Consider the following 13,424-nt stretch of genomic DNA (forward strand, 5'->3'; position numbering starts at 1 on the left):
CAGTTAAAGCTAATTCTAATCTGAAAGTATATTTCAGTAGTGTTCTGATCGGCTGCCTAGAGTAGTAATTGAGAAGAGGAAGGCAGAAGAGTAAGGAGCACAGTTTTCACATGCAGAGAAGAGGCGAGGTAAGGAAAAGTGTGAAAACTCCACAACTTGCAGTATTTAGAGCAATCCTGCAGGCATTACACACACTCCAACTCATTCATCATGCGTATTTTGTGAAGCCTAAGACAACATCTCAGCAGTGTTTCAGCATTCCCTAAGTCATTGCTTCTGTAAGCTTCTCCTAAACCAAATACTGCTAGTTGGCTGCACGTTGTTGTGTATCAAGTTAGGCACTTGAAATTGACAAATTATACGTCAGAGATTCACAGCTCCTCAGTCAACATCCTCAAATGGAACAGTAATTTCCATGATATAACTGGGGTTAGTAGGAACCTCAGACATGAAAACACTAACCTGCTCTTTCAGCAATGAAAAATCCAACAACTCAAAGGTATGCTGGAGCTCAGAGAGGGACCTTGATCTCAAAAACAGAGAAAGAAAGAAAAATACATCAATAGGAGTTTAATAACACTGATGAGCTAACCAGAGATGAGTTTGGGGTGACAACACAGCTGATGTGTTACTCAGAACTTGAGCTTTTCCTAAAAGAAATCACTCAGATTGTTGATGAAGACAACTTCAGAAAAGATATTTTAAAGAGTAGATTTAAACCAAATAATTTCACAGCAAAAACCTCTGGACAGATTTCAGACTGATTCCAGCACTCTACTGCTACCTCTGATGAGCATCAGCTCCATTCTGAAGTTACCTGACTTCCTGATACACACTGGTATACATTTTCCTTTCCAAATGCCTCCCAATTAGAGATTTGTTTTATTCATGTATTTATACAAAAACACTGAGTGTGGAGATAAAGAGTTTATTTATACAGCAGAGAAGTGGATTGCATCAAAGTATCTCAGAGAAAGCATAAACACCAGACTAAATAGATTAATAAATCCACTAAACATTAACAGATTTAAATATGTTGTATTTTGGAACATAGGTTTCTAGTAAAACCAAAGCAAGACATTAATTAGGCTGCAGTTTTGCAGTTATGAACTTGGTTTACGTTAGCCACAGTCCAGATAAATGCCAGGCAAGTGTGCTGTGCCTCAATGCAGCGCAACAAAGATCTTAAAGCAATAACTGGACATAGTTACAATGAGATCTAAACCAGAATCCCAGTCTTTCTTGGAAATGGTTTGCTGCACCTACCCGAACCAGAGCAGCGGGACTGGCAGGCTGCAGGGATTGCTGCAGAGAGCAGGCTGCCACCTGGCAGCAGCACATCACAGCTGCAGCCCCATGCCAACTCGAGCCCAACTCCTGCAAGGGACAAAGGCTCTGTGTCACCAAAGGGTCAGCCTGCAAATGGTTTGATTCAAGAAATCTCGTTCTTTTGAGACAGCAACAACAGCTCTACCAACTTCAGGATATCGCCAAACACTGAGGTGAAGTTTCATAAATCAGATGCCAAACTGCTAGTCAGAATTTGCCATCACCGCATAACACTCGATGGGATACCATTCTGTGCTAAGTGGGATGGATCACACACACCCCGACCAGTGACTGACAGCACACCTCTGAGCAATGACTGCACCTTTGTCTGGCCTCAGTGCCACTGTGTCCAGCACTGCGACCCTGGGGGTGCAGGAAAGGCTCCGTTCCCACATTTCCCAGAGACTTGGGGCCCTTCACGCAGCTCTGCCACTGCAGCTGAGGTTGGCAGGAGGCTCACATTTACTATCTGCAATTCATAGTGTGTAATATGGGGTCTAATCGCTGGAAAGTAATGAACTTCGGTCAGCAGTAACTCTGCATGTGTATGAAAGTACACCAACACAAGTTCAAATGCACGTGGTTTCCCTAAGATGCTGGGGAGGGGGAAGAGAAGGAAAAGAAAAAAGTCCTGCAAGCAGCAGCAATGCGTTAGGAACCCCCCTGTTGTGTGCCTGCCCAGCAGGAAATCAACACAACAACCCTCTCAATAAGCAAGGTTTATGGATCATTACTGAGCGCACAAGCACTCCTACTACCTGGAAGTATTTAAAGAAAACAGCACCGGTTAAAGATTAAAAGCAATAAGACACTGCTGATATAATTGCACCTTCAGCAATCTCAGTCAAAACAAAGCCCGGTTACAACATCTCAAGGAAGGAGCAGCGTAACTTCATTTACATCGCTTAGCCGAGAGCAGTGTTTTGTTTTGTAGGAACTGCCGCCCTCTGGAGCCTCAGCTCGCAGCAGGACCTCCCGCAGCTCTTAACACGGGGAAAACGAGAGCAACTCGGCGGTGCTGAGATCCTTGAAGGATCTCAGGAGAGGAAGATGTGGGAGCACAGCACACTTACCAACGAGTCTCCCAGATCTCTCACCAGAACGTTTGAAAGGCCCTATCTTAGCAATGCACTTGGATTAAGTGCCCATCGCGCTCTCCGCGAAGAGACGCGGCATCATCACTTTCGACACTTCTTCGTTAGTCAAACTTTGCTAACCCAGCCAGAGCCTTCGTTCCAGTACCAGCCCGAGGATGCTGAAAGGGCTGCAGTTAAAACCGCGTTTTCACGGTGAAAATCCTGGTCTGACTGAGCCTTACGGCCGGACTAGCTCTGCACTAACCCTCACAACACGCATATCTACCACCAATTAGGAGTGTTTGTTTTGTTAGCTTTCGGAAAACACAGCTTTCCAAGTTACCTTAAAGCTGCGGGAGGACACCGCGACTACGGTAACTCTTCAGTTTGGGGATATTTCCTTCAGCTGTAACCATACACACCCACACGAGCCCCTCAAGCCGACAGCAGCGGGCTTTGAGGAAGGGCCCCCAGCCCCGCAGCCCGCAGGATGACTCTGGGCACACAATCGCTGCACCAACCTCACGCCGCACGCTTAGCGTTTGAAACGACACGGTAATACCCACTAGCTGTCATTCCGCCGTCAGATAGATCCTCGCAAAAAGAACCATTGCCCGGGCTGTCTCCTGCGTGATTACAGAACGGTAACGCGAACTCCGCACTTCAGAAAGTGCCAAAATAGGGTTACACCACAAATCCGCGCCAGTCCACTTAAAAGCAGCGACAACACAAGCGCGCTGGGAGTTCAGACCAGGCTGCAGGCAGAAGATGATGCCCCGCAGTCCCCAAACACGCTGCGCTCCGTTCCCGCTCTCTCGGCAGCTGAGCGGTGCCCGGAGCCGGCAGCACCTGGCCGAGGGCAGCGTTAGGGATGCCCGCTCGTTTCTCCTCGGAGGAGAACGCGGGCAGTACCCAAGGAAGGGCCGTCCCGGCGGCGCCGCTCCGCCCGCCTCCCAGCTCCCTCTGCCGGCCCCCGGCGCCCACCGCCCCCCGGGACACTCGAGCTCCAAAGGACGGACGCGAGAAAGGATGGAGGCTCGGAGTAAGCTCCCCGCACCGTACCGCCCCGCGGGGAGAGGGGCCGGGGGGTGGTGTTACCTGGAGGCTCCGCTCCGCAGGTCAGCCCCGAGCCGCTGCCGCCGCGCCGTGCCCCGCTCCCGGCGCGGCGCCACCGCCTCACTCCGCCATGGCCGCAGCGCTCCGAGCCGCCCGCAGCGTTCGCTGCCACCAAGTTCGAGGCACGGCAGCGCGCCCCGCCGCGGGGGCGGAGCGGCGGAGCTGGGGCGGCCCGAGTCTCCGGCCCCGTCGGTGAGAAGCTGCCCGTCCCTCCCCCTTTCGGGCCGGCGGGGAAGTTGCAACTGGTTGAGCAGCTCCGAATGTGCGTGTCCGAGCTTTGGATGCTTGGTTTTGTTGTTGTGCTTTTTTTTTTTTTAAAGAATTTATTTATTTCTTAATGTTTACTTACCACATCTCAAAAAAACATGCCTTGGGGCTTCTCCTCCCGACCACAGCCGGGCCGCCCCAGCACAAGCGCAGCCAATCCCTGCGGGCTGCAAGACGGAGGGAGGAGGAGGAGGGCGAGGGGCAGCCACGCGGGGCTGCGGGCGCGGCAGGTGGGGGATGGCCCGGGGGGCGGAGGATGGCCGACACCGCCCAGAAGCCGCGCTGGCAGCGCAGCTCCGGCCCCGTAGCCAGAGTGTGGCTCGAGCATCGCTGTAGGAGCCCGTGGCCGCCCCCTCCCGAGCTCGGAGCCGTCCCCTAAAGTTTATTTTTAGCCCCCGGAAAGCGCTATAAAGGTCCCGCGGAGCGAGCGGGCCGGGAGACGTGGCACCGCGCTGCCTGCAGGTACGTACCGGCGTCCCGCTCCGCTGCATGCCCACCTGTGCCGGCCCATCTGACTTAGAGCCGTAGGTTGTTTGTGTTCATCCATAGATTGTAATGAGTTCCATCAAAGCTTTTTCTTTCTTCCTTCCTTTCTTTTCTTTTCTTTCTTTCTTTTTTTTTTTTTTTTTTTTTTTTTTTTTTTTTTTTTTTTTTTTTTCTTCTTCATCTTTTACGGCAGCATTTCCATGTTTTTGCTACAAACCGCAGCACTGCCTTGTTTGCAGCACGACCTCCCTCTAGAAGGAGGAAAGCTCTGAGAGTTGATAAAAACAAACAGAACCGTGGAGCTGATCCACGCTGGAGTAATCCTATGGAAATACGCTTTAATTAAAACGGCCGGCATCAAAACTTCACTGCATGCCAACACACTGTGGAGCCAAATGGCCCCGAGCACCCAGCTCCGGGTAGAGCGTCACTTTGGCTGTGTGCAAAAGAAACTTCTTCAAGGAGGAATGTAAAAGAAAGTTTGTGATTACCATTAGAAACGAAGCTCAGGAATTTGCAGCATTTTCACTGATTGTTTGCTGGGAATAGTGATTAAAAAGAAATAATAAATCAAGAGTTCTAAAGCGGGGAATTCTTTACTCAGAGAGCAGTGAGGCGCTGGCACAGCTGCCCATAGAAGCTGTGGAGCCCCATCACTGGAGGCGCTCAAGGCCAAGCTGGATGGGGCCCTGGGCAGCTGAGCTGCCAGGGGCAACCCTGCCCACAGCAGGGAGTTGGGGTTGGGGGGGCTTTGAGGTCCCTTCCAACACAAACAGTTCTGTAATTCCATGATTCAAACTTTTTTTCCACTGCACTCGTGTAACCCTGAGAGTCAAGGCTGGTGCCTTAGTTGTAACACTGTTTCTCTGAAAGATGCCAATGTAACGTGTTTATGGAGCATCACTTACATATGAAATCTTGCTATCTGAAGAAAATGCTTTCATAGAAAATATAAGAATCCATTTAACATCTATAAAATACTATCAAAGCAACTGTGGACATAGGATGATCTGTATACATTGTCCATTAACTTGTTTGATGTGGTGCTGTGCTGTTTCTGTGCACATCAGAAAGTCTCCTGTTCCGTGCCTCCATTCACTGCGACAACAGCTTTAGACTTTTGACGTAGGAGACCTACCTGGTTTTCAATTGCTCCAATAGAAATCAATACTTTAAGAATGAAAGATGAGCACTCTGTATAAAAAACCCACTGTCAATGGGAAAAAAAGTATGTATCTGAATCTTTGCACCCAGAGTGATGAATATTTTAGGCCCCAACAATTTAGCAATGGGGGGAAAAAATGTGTACATACTTAAAATTTTCTTGGAAGACTTTTTATGGCTGTTGTATGATATGTGGATTAGCAGTACAGTATGTTCTAAGAAAAAAAAAAAATCTACTGAAATCATACTTGATATATCCAGAGGTGTTAAGCCACATGCTTTATAACCATTTTCAGGAAAGAACAGTGATGATCTCAATGGTTCATTTGATTTTGCTTTGAGAAACTCATGGGCAAAGAACTAAAAAGATGTATGAAACCGGTAGTGAAATTACCCATATTTGAAATGAAGCCATGAAATGTATCAGTAATTAAACTCTATGTCAAAGTGCAGAGTTACATCAGATGAGCTGAGCAAGCAAGATGAGCAATTTTAGGCAAAGCCATCCCTGGATGTGTCACAGTTATAACAAACTCATGCTCAGGGCTAGTTTTGGGGGTAGGGTGAGGAGGCACCTTGCATAGAAGCATCCCAACTCCATGTTCAGCCTCTATGTGCTACTGCAGCCCAAATAAATGAAGAGAACCTCATGAAGTCCAGAAGCATCATGCTGAGGGTAGAGAGAACAAAGAAGCAGATGTTGTCTGATCTAAGGAAGAAAAAAATCTTCCCAGGAACAAGTCCCAGTTCCATCCCACCTCCCTTCCAGTATGGATCCTCCTCTTTTGACCCATGTTTTGCTGCCATTCTGTTCCTTGCTGCCACTGATTCTCAATCCCTTCTCACAGCAGAACAGACCTGGGATGTAGGGCTGGCAGCCCACACAAGCAGCCAGGTACCATGGTTGGAGGAGGAAGGGCTGCACAGCACCTCCGGCCCTTGGCCAGCTTGGTGAGAAGCCAGGGTTCAGCTGCTCCCTGTGGGGGCAGGATGTAAGGAGTGCTGGAAAGCAGTGGGAGGGGGGGGACTTCCATCTGTTTAGGTAGAAAAGACGCAGTGTGAAGGAAGGTTTGTCTTCACACTGCCCGTCAGAAGTGCCTTGGATAGCATGGCTCTCTTTCATTATTTAGAAAAACACCATCAGATACGGTACTGTGAGCCTGAAGTTTAAGTTAGGTTAAAAGGAAGGAAGGGGAAGAAAAAAAGGGAGAAGTTAGCTTTAAAGTGAACCTTGAGCCATGCTCTTTGCTCATAGTGAAAAATGTAGCTTGCTTCACGATTACAGAGTTCAAAGGTTTTATTTTATTGCCGTCACATTTTGCTTTTTTCACTCCATTGAAAACAACCAGTTGTTATTTTTTCCATCACATCAGCTGCTGCTCAGGAGAAACCCTCCTGATGGCCAGAAAGTTTCTAGAGCACGCCAGCAGGAGCACAGTGCATGCCAGCAAGCTCCCTTTCCTGAACCAGTTCCAAAGAACCCAACCTGATGTCTTGACTGCACCTTGCTTACGTGGCCTTGCTGGGAGTCCCATCACTGTTTCTTCCCTCTTTCCCACTGAAACTCAGTAAAGCATTGGAGCGGTGCAAGTCCTCACCATTCCCACCTGTGTTCAACAAGGTCATCGTCCAAGGCTGGATCCTCATGAGTCATCTGTATTTAAATGTCAGGGACTTGCGCTGGTGTTACATGCAAAAAATAAGGATAGTTTCTCCATCCCAGGAGAGCAGGTGACCCAGAGGACTGAAATTTGCCACCCTCAGGTGGTTCCAGCAGGGCAAGGCTGTTACAAAGCAGGACAAGGAGGGCTGCAGCTGTGTATACTGAGCAGTGCATTCTCTAGTAGCAGGCATTGCACAAGATAAGGCTGAGCAAAATTTTATTTGTCTTAGCAAAAGGCACCACAGCAATACTTACTTTAAATCATGGGGAAATAAATGTCAGAGTTGCAAACTCTCTTCCTTTTTTTTTTTTGGCAGATGATTGTCTCCCATTATGTGCTGCATCTAAAGGTTACACTGTCTGGTATCTGCAATATTTGTGAGTTAGGAACAGCGAGACTCTAAATTGCTTGACTTTTGAAAGCTAGATGTGCTTCTGATGAGTTTTTATTTACTGTTTGTGATCAAAAGAAAGAGTAAAGCAGTATTTCTTGTGATATTTGTATGACTAAGTCTCTTTATAACCAAAATGGTTTAATTTTATAAATGCTTAAGGTGATATTTTCAACACTACTATATAGCACAAGTAGATATGTGTTTGCATTTAGAAATGTTAACTCATTTTGGTAATTGCCTCTTTCTTTTCATTAAGGTCTCAGACAGATGACACAGTTAAAGTTGTTGTGTGAGCATTAAATTAGGGCTGCCTAACTTGATGTCCCTCAAAGCAGTTAGGTGTTTGGTGAAAATGATGAATTCTGGGGTGCTGACTCATGTGATCTGAAAATGCCATCCATTTCCTGATTCACCTTCATGTCTTCTCTAGGAAAAGAAGACTGTTTTACAATGAATACTTGCAGTCAAACAATGTTCTGTGTGTTTGTTTTTCTATCTTTCAGCCACTTCTCTGAACTGTTACCTTCAAAATGAAGAGCAAGGCAGAGGTGAGAACAAAGAAAGCCTTGGAAAAATCCAGTCATAACATCCGAGGAATAGAAATAATAGGAAATACTTATATGGTCAGAATTTGGATGGAATTTATGAGAAGTTACAAAGGGTCCAATTACATTTGAATCTAGATTTGGGAATTTTTATTTTGTACATAATAAAGATACCAGTGCATCTTTTCTTTGGATGATAATGCATTCTGCTGTCTTTAGACTTGCAAAACTTTCTTATACAGACTAATATAAGTTCAGCTTACTTCTCTAGTTGTTAGACATAAGACACCTCACATCAAGCTAGAACATGAATTTAATAAACCTTCACTGTTCCTCTGTATTTGCTGGTCCATAATTATAAATTTTAGGTCCCTGCATTTCTATGCCCCCAGCAGAACAAGTGGGATTTGAATAACAGGTATACATATATGTGACCTTATCACTACCAAATGCCAAAAGTACATAATATAGAGCTTATCTGGATATCAGGCTTTTGGTGATGTGTAGGTAAAGGTGATACTTGGCATAACTCCTACCTTTGTAGAATTAAAACATCACAGTTTTTAGAAGAGTTCTTAACCAATTGTGTAGACATTGTACTTGGGCAGTATTTCTCTGATGCTGATGTAGCCTTAAGAGCCCTAAATCACATTTTGTCCATGAAAACACATGAAACAGTCAGTGAGTGCCAGGCAGTAGGGAGTACTGTGTGAAAAGGGGCAGCAGCAATGGAAGTCTAATCCCAGTGATAAATTCCTCTGTTGCCTACACACTCTGCTCAGTTGCCTGCTGAGAAAAACTAGCCTAGATTGTGTTATTTACAACTGATCTTTTTAGCCTAGAACTGTTAAAACAGAATGCCAAACAACTTGAAAGTTTCTATAGAAATACTGTTAGGCAGACAAAAGAGAAAATAAATTAAAGCTAATGATTATTTATCACTGAGAAACACACATACAAAAAAGCCTTCTGAGTTTACTTCGCTAAATACTAAAGCATCCACCTCAAAGTCTGTTCTTCTGTCTCATTAGTCTTAGTTCATGGCAGTACAGAGCAATAGTAGCGTAAGGAGGTGCTCATTTCATTCTAAATTTGAAAGGAAACCCAACAGGCAGCTCTACAGATTGTTGGTTTTTTGCATCCTGGCACTTCTGGATTTAGCAGCTGCTCTGCCTGTCTGTGTTTGAGGTCAAACATTTAAGGGTCGACTAAATGTGAGGGAGATTTCCCTACCAAGCATCATTTACAAGAGCAGATGCTGCAGGCTGTGAATTAGGGACAGTGGATATTAGTTTCACATCATCTATTGACTGCTCTTAATAACCCTGTTTACATCTGATTCCTGCCTCAAATCCCTCCCATATGGTACTCAAGTACCAATTTCTTACGTTTTCCAAAGGTCACCTATAATCAGCAGGAAGAACAAGCCACAGGTCCCCTGACACAACATCACCACTGTGCAAAATCGGTGTTCAGCTGAACTCTCTGCAGACATACCTTTAGCTTTTATGCTGTGCTCTGTCACAAAGTGGTGCTCAGAACAAAGGCATCCCGTTTCCTAAGCACTTGAAAACTTTGCTAGCAAAATGCAGTGCACTTGTTCACTGCAGGCAGTCCGTTTAAAAATGCATAGCTATCTTCCACGTTGTTTTTCCATTTAAATCTGCATAAATCAGCGTGCATTGCATCTTTGTCAGCTGGCTGATATTCAACAATGAGAGGAAGTAGAAAGCAGCAGAATTAATATCTACTGATCATAGTTCTAGTGCTACCTAACATTAGCGTGTTTGACTAATTGATTGCCCTTAGCATTCTGCTAACAACAGATGTATGGTATGAGTTAAATTATTAAATCTGTATTGCTCTTATTGCTCTCCATAGCCTCAAACAGTTGTAAGTACTGAAATTATTTAAATCAGAAACATTGCATTTAAAATGTTTTAATTGATTTTCTTTGTATTTTTTGTTAATAAAAACCACTCCATTAAATGTACTGTGGGGTAATTATTTATAGTTTTGGCTGGATGCTTGAAAACATGAAGGGGATTGCACTGGAGAGCAGAACACCTACCAGAGTCAGCTCCAAGAACTCAGAATCTGATTCTTCACACTCAAAGTTTCAGAAAATAAGCCTCCTTCCAAAAGGCTTGGCAGGAGAAGGGATGTTCAGACATACTGGCAAAGAGCAAGAGCTATTGTTTCTTTGTAGTTACACCAGCTCCGCTGAGATTGTAATTTATTTTACTCTTTTTTCTATGTAATGAAGCTTGGAGTTCATAAAAGATCAGGTTAAAGTAAGGAAACTGAAATTAGTGTTAAATGTGTAAGTCGATCATCATGCTTTAAATAATACCAGAAAGGTATTATTTTATATATTTATATTATCTGGTATTTAAATAGTACCAAAAGGAGACTGAAGCTATAATGTCTATACACCCTGAAGTACCTCTTGTCTCTAAAGGACAACCTTATTGAAAGCAAACAGTGTGTGCACTGACCTATTTAAACAAAATGTGATTGGTCACTTATATCCTTTATCAGATGATATATGTTTGCAAAGACTTTAAAGGCTGAAATTTTTGAATTAGTACAATTACTATGCACAACAAAACCATAAATGAAATATTTTGCATAAAAATGTCAGCTGTGGACAGACAGTCTAATTAAACAGACAATAAGAAGCAGAGCAAGAAATAAATAGGAGCTATATTGCTAGTGCTATCATTGTTACTCTGATAATCAGTTCCTTATGATACCAGAAAGAGTGTTATTAATAGGACTCTGTCAACAAGTGGGGAAAAAATCTTGTGTTATCTCAACAAAAACAGGAGTCAAAAAATAACAATTCAACCCAAGGCCTCCATGCTTGCCAACTACTCAACTCTTCTCAAAAACAGGCCATATATTATGCTGAAATGACACAGGAACTTGGGCCACAAGACAGGAACTAATTCTGAAGTTAAGGACTATTTCTAAAGAACAGTCTTCCCAAAGCCATTCATTATGATCACTTAGTAAATGTGGATATCCAGTGCAAAGAGACATGATGGTTCTGAAGTCTGTATGCGTAAGAGAAAAAGTCATTGGGCATTGTAGGTGATTGGCAGCTTCTGGTTGGAGCATCATAATTCATCTAGTGAAAAATGTCTGCATCAAGTTCTGTGCGTTTTCTCCATGACACTGAAGCAAATGTAGTATCGTAACCACTGCATGTGGAAACAAGCAGCTCTGTTGAAGCCTGCATTTCCGAAGCTGTTATATATCCAAATGGTGAAAGATCCTCCTGCTTTCAGTACACAGGGAAATATGTGCCCTATACTCCTCGATCTGTCATGTTCTTGCTGAACTTCCCGCCCTTCTAACCTAAGACATCAGTTTTGCCAACCACCCTGGCAGGGAACAAGTATAATGATCAAGACAGAGCTCATTACCAGACATTACTTGATTGACTGATGGACCAGTGACATCCAGTCACTGCCTCTAAGAGTCTGGTCTGGGACAAAAATGTGGTCTGTAGTCCAGATAGAACCACAGGTTCAGGGATTTCAAAGCTCATTGGAGATTGACTGAAAGCATAATGATCAATTTTTGCATCCAGGATAAAAAAAACTGCTGCTTTTTAAAATCCTAACACTATTTTTGTAAAGGGATTTCTTTGCTCTTTTTCTTTATGTTTGTTTGTTTCTGTTGTTAATTTCGTAAATGAGTTTTCTGAAGTCAGAACAACAGAGCAAATATCTGCATGTATACCTAAATTATAGTGAAAAAAAAGAATAAATAAATAAATAAATAAAGGCAAATTGTTAGGATCTGTCATCATCTTTACTCTCCCTGATTCTCCTTCTGATTTGTAATACACCATTGTAAAATGGTGAGGTCACCAAAGCCAAGCTTTGCATATAGGATACACAAATTTAGATAACCTTTTTAAAGGCAAATGATGTCAGCAAATGATTTGATGTCATCAAGTGATGTGCTGCAAAGCACAGAACAGCTCCAAAACACAGATGGTCAATTTTGCTGCCTTTCTGCTGGTTCAGGGAGTTCAGAGTAGGAACTCAGGTTGGGTCAGTATTCACAGCTATTCAAACTGTTAGGGTTTGAGGTTTTTTTTTTTGTTTGTTTTTTGGTTTTTTTTGTGTTTTTTTTTTTGTTAGAGAAGGAATAGAAGTGCTACTCTTGAGGCAAAAAGCACATGAATTTGAACAGGTTTTTGTAGTCATTTGCTTTCAGTTTGTTGCTGTGACCAAAAGAAATGTGAACTGGCAGAAAACTGCTGTTAATATAATTCTATTTTGCAACAGCTGAGGAAATGACAAGATTAAAATAACTTCCAAATACTTGCATTGAACGTTTAATGGCTGATGTTCCTGGGGTCAGCAGGCATGGAGATGAGATGGGGAACATTTGGGCATTCTTTACAGCAGATTTCCATGAATAGCCTTCCAACTGAATAACTCAATGGGGTTTTTCTTCTTTGCTACATGCAGTAAGAGCATCTAAAAAAACATTCTGAAGTGTTGGCTAAGAATAAATATTTGGCAGAGACTATTCTGACTTCTCTGGGAGTGAGAACAGGTCGTATCATTTCTTAGTTGATAGTATCAAAAGTCTTTTAAGGAAATGAAGTGCCTTCATTTTCTTAAGCACCGATAGGATTTGCAATTAGGGGGAAATTATAGGTACAGTAAATAAATAGAGCTCAAAGCTCCCACTATATTCAGGGACATCTTGAAGTACATTGCAAATCTTAAAAGTGACACAGTGTGAGAAAGTACCTTCTAAGACTGAAGCAATTACATTCTGCTTGGAATTCTTTATGAAGAAACTGACAAAACAAAATTCAAATGCATTTTGCATATAGCAGATATGACAGAAGAAAACAACATGGAAAGACTTAAAGGGTGGCAAAATACTCTTTGGATTTGTTAGCTGAGATGCCAAAAGCAAACTAGAATTTGCTCATCACATTTTAAATGATGTCTTTCCTTTCAGTTTTAGCATTCATATCACTTATTCAAAAATACAGATAAATAACATATAGTCTATGTTCAATAACTATGCTACATAAAAAGGACAGTTGTTTGTTGTTCTTTTTTAAATCTATTTGAAAGAATCACAATACTGGTTACCACTGAGATTTCATTGTCATCCATAAACATCATGCCCTAGGAAACCACAGAAGAGTTGATATCCCTGTGCCATTTACTCAGTGGTTAGCACAACAGGCCTCTGGTTTGGCTTGGATCTATCACCAGGTGTTACTGTTACATATATATAACAAAAAATGATAACAGTCCTTCTGTTTGATAGAAAGTTACACACTGTGATTATCTGGGAACATTGTTAAAGATAAACTCTTCAAACATGATGAAGAAAAGCC

General features: G+C 43.2%; 1 protein-coding gene, 1 long non-coding RNA gene and 1 other non-coding gene across 6 annotated transcripts in view; 2 read left to right on the forward strand and 1 right to left on the reverse strand.

Annotated features, from left to right (window-relative positions):
• Positions 1-3,889, reverse strand: part of SEMA5A (semaphorin 5A) — a 316,527-nt gene extending 312,638 nt beyond the window's left edge. For 2 of the 4 annotated variants that reach the window (XM_015854392.2, XM_015854395.2), the window contains exon 1: positions 3,504-3,663. The gene's annotated coding sequence lies outside the window, so the exon portion shown is untranslated. Of the gene's footprint in view, positions 1-2,748; positions 2,768-3,503; positions 3,664-3,870 lie in introns of those variants that run through there. The other 2 variants (XM_032442465.1, XM_032442464.1) reach the window with 2 other exon arrangements.
• Positions 3,890-4,022: 133 nt separating this feature from the next.
• LOC107309519 lies at positions 4,023-8,235 on the forward strand. Its single transcript, XR_001553215.2, has 2 exons — positions 4,023-4,250; positions 8,000-8,235. It is a non-coding gene; the product is annotated as an uncharacterized LOC107309519 (long non-coding RNA).
• LOC116653058 lies at positions 7,842-7,910 on the forward strand. The gene has a single exon (XR_004306466.1). It is a non-coding gene; the product is annotated as a small nucleolar RNA SNORD123 (small nucleolar RNA).
• Positions 8,236-13,424: the final 5,189 nt, after the last annotated feature.

The sequence above is a fragment of the Coturnix japonica genome, chromosome 2 (assembly GCF_001577835.2).
Source record: "Coturnix japonica isolate 7356 chromosome 2, Coturnix japonica 2.1, whole genome shotgun sequence".
In the NCBI taxonomy this organism is placed as follows: Eukaryota; Metazoa; Chordata; class Aves; order Galliformes; family Phasianidae; genus Coturnix; species Coturnix japonica.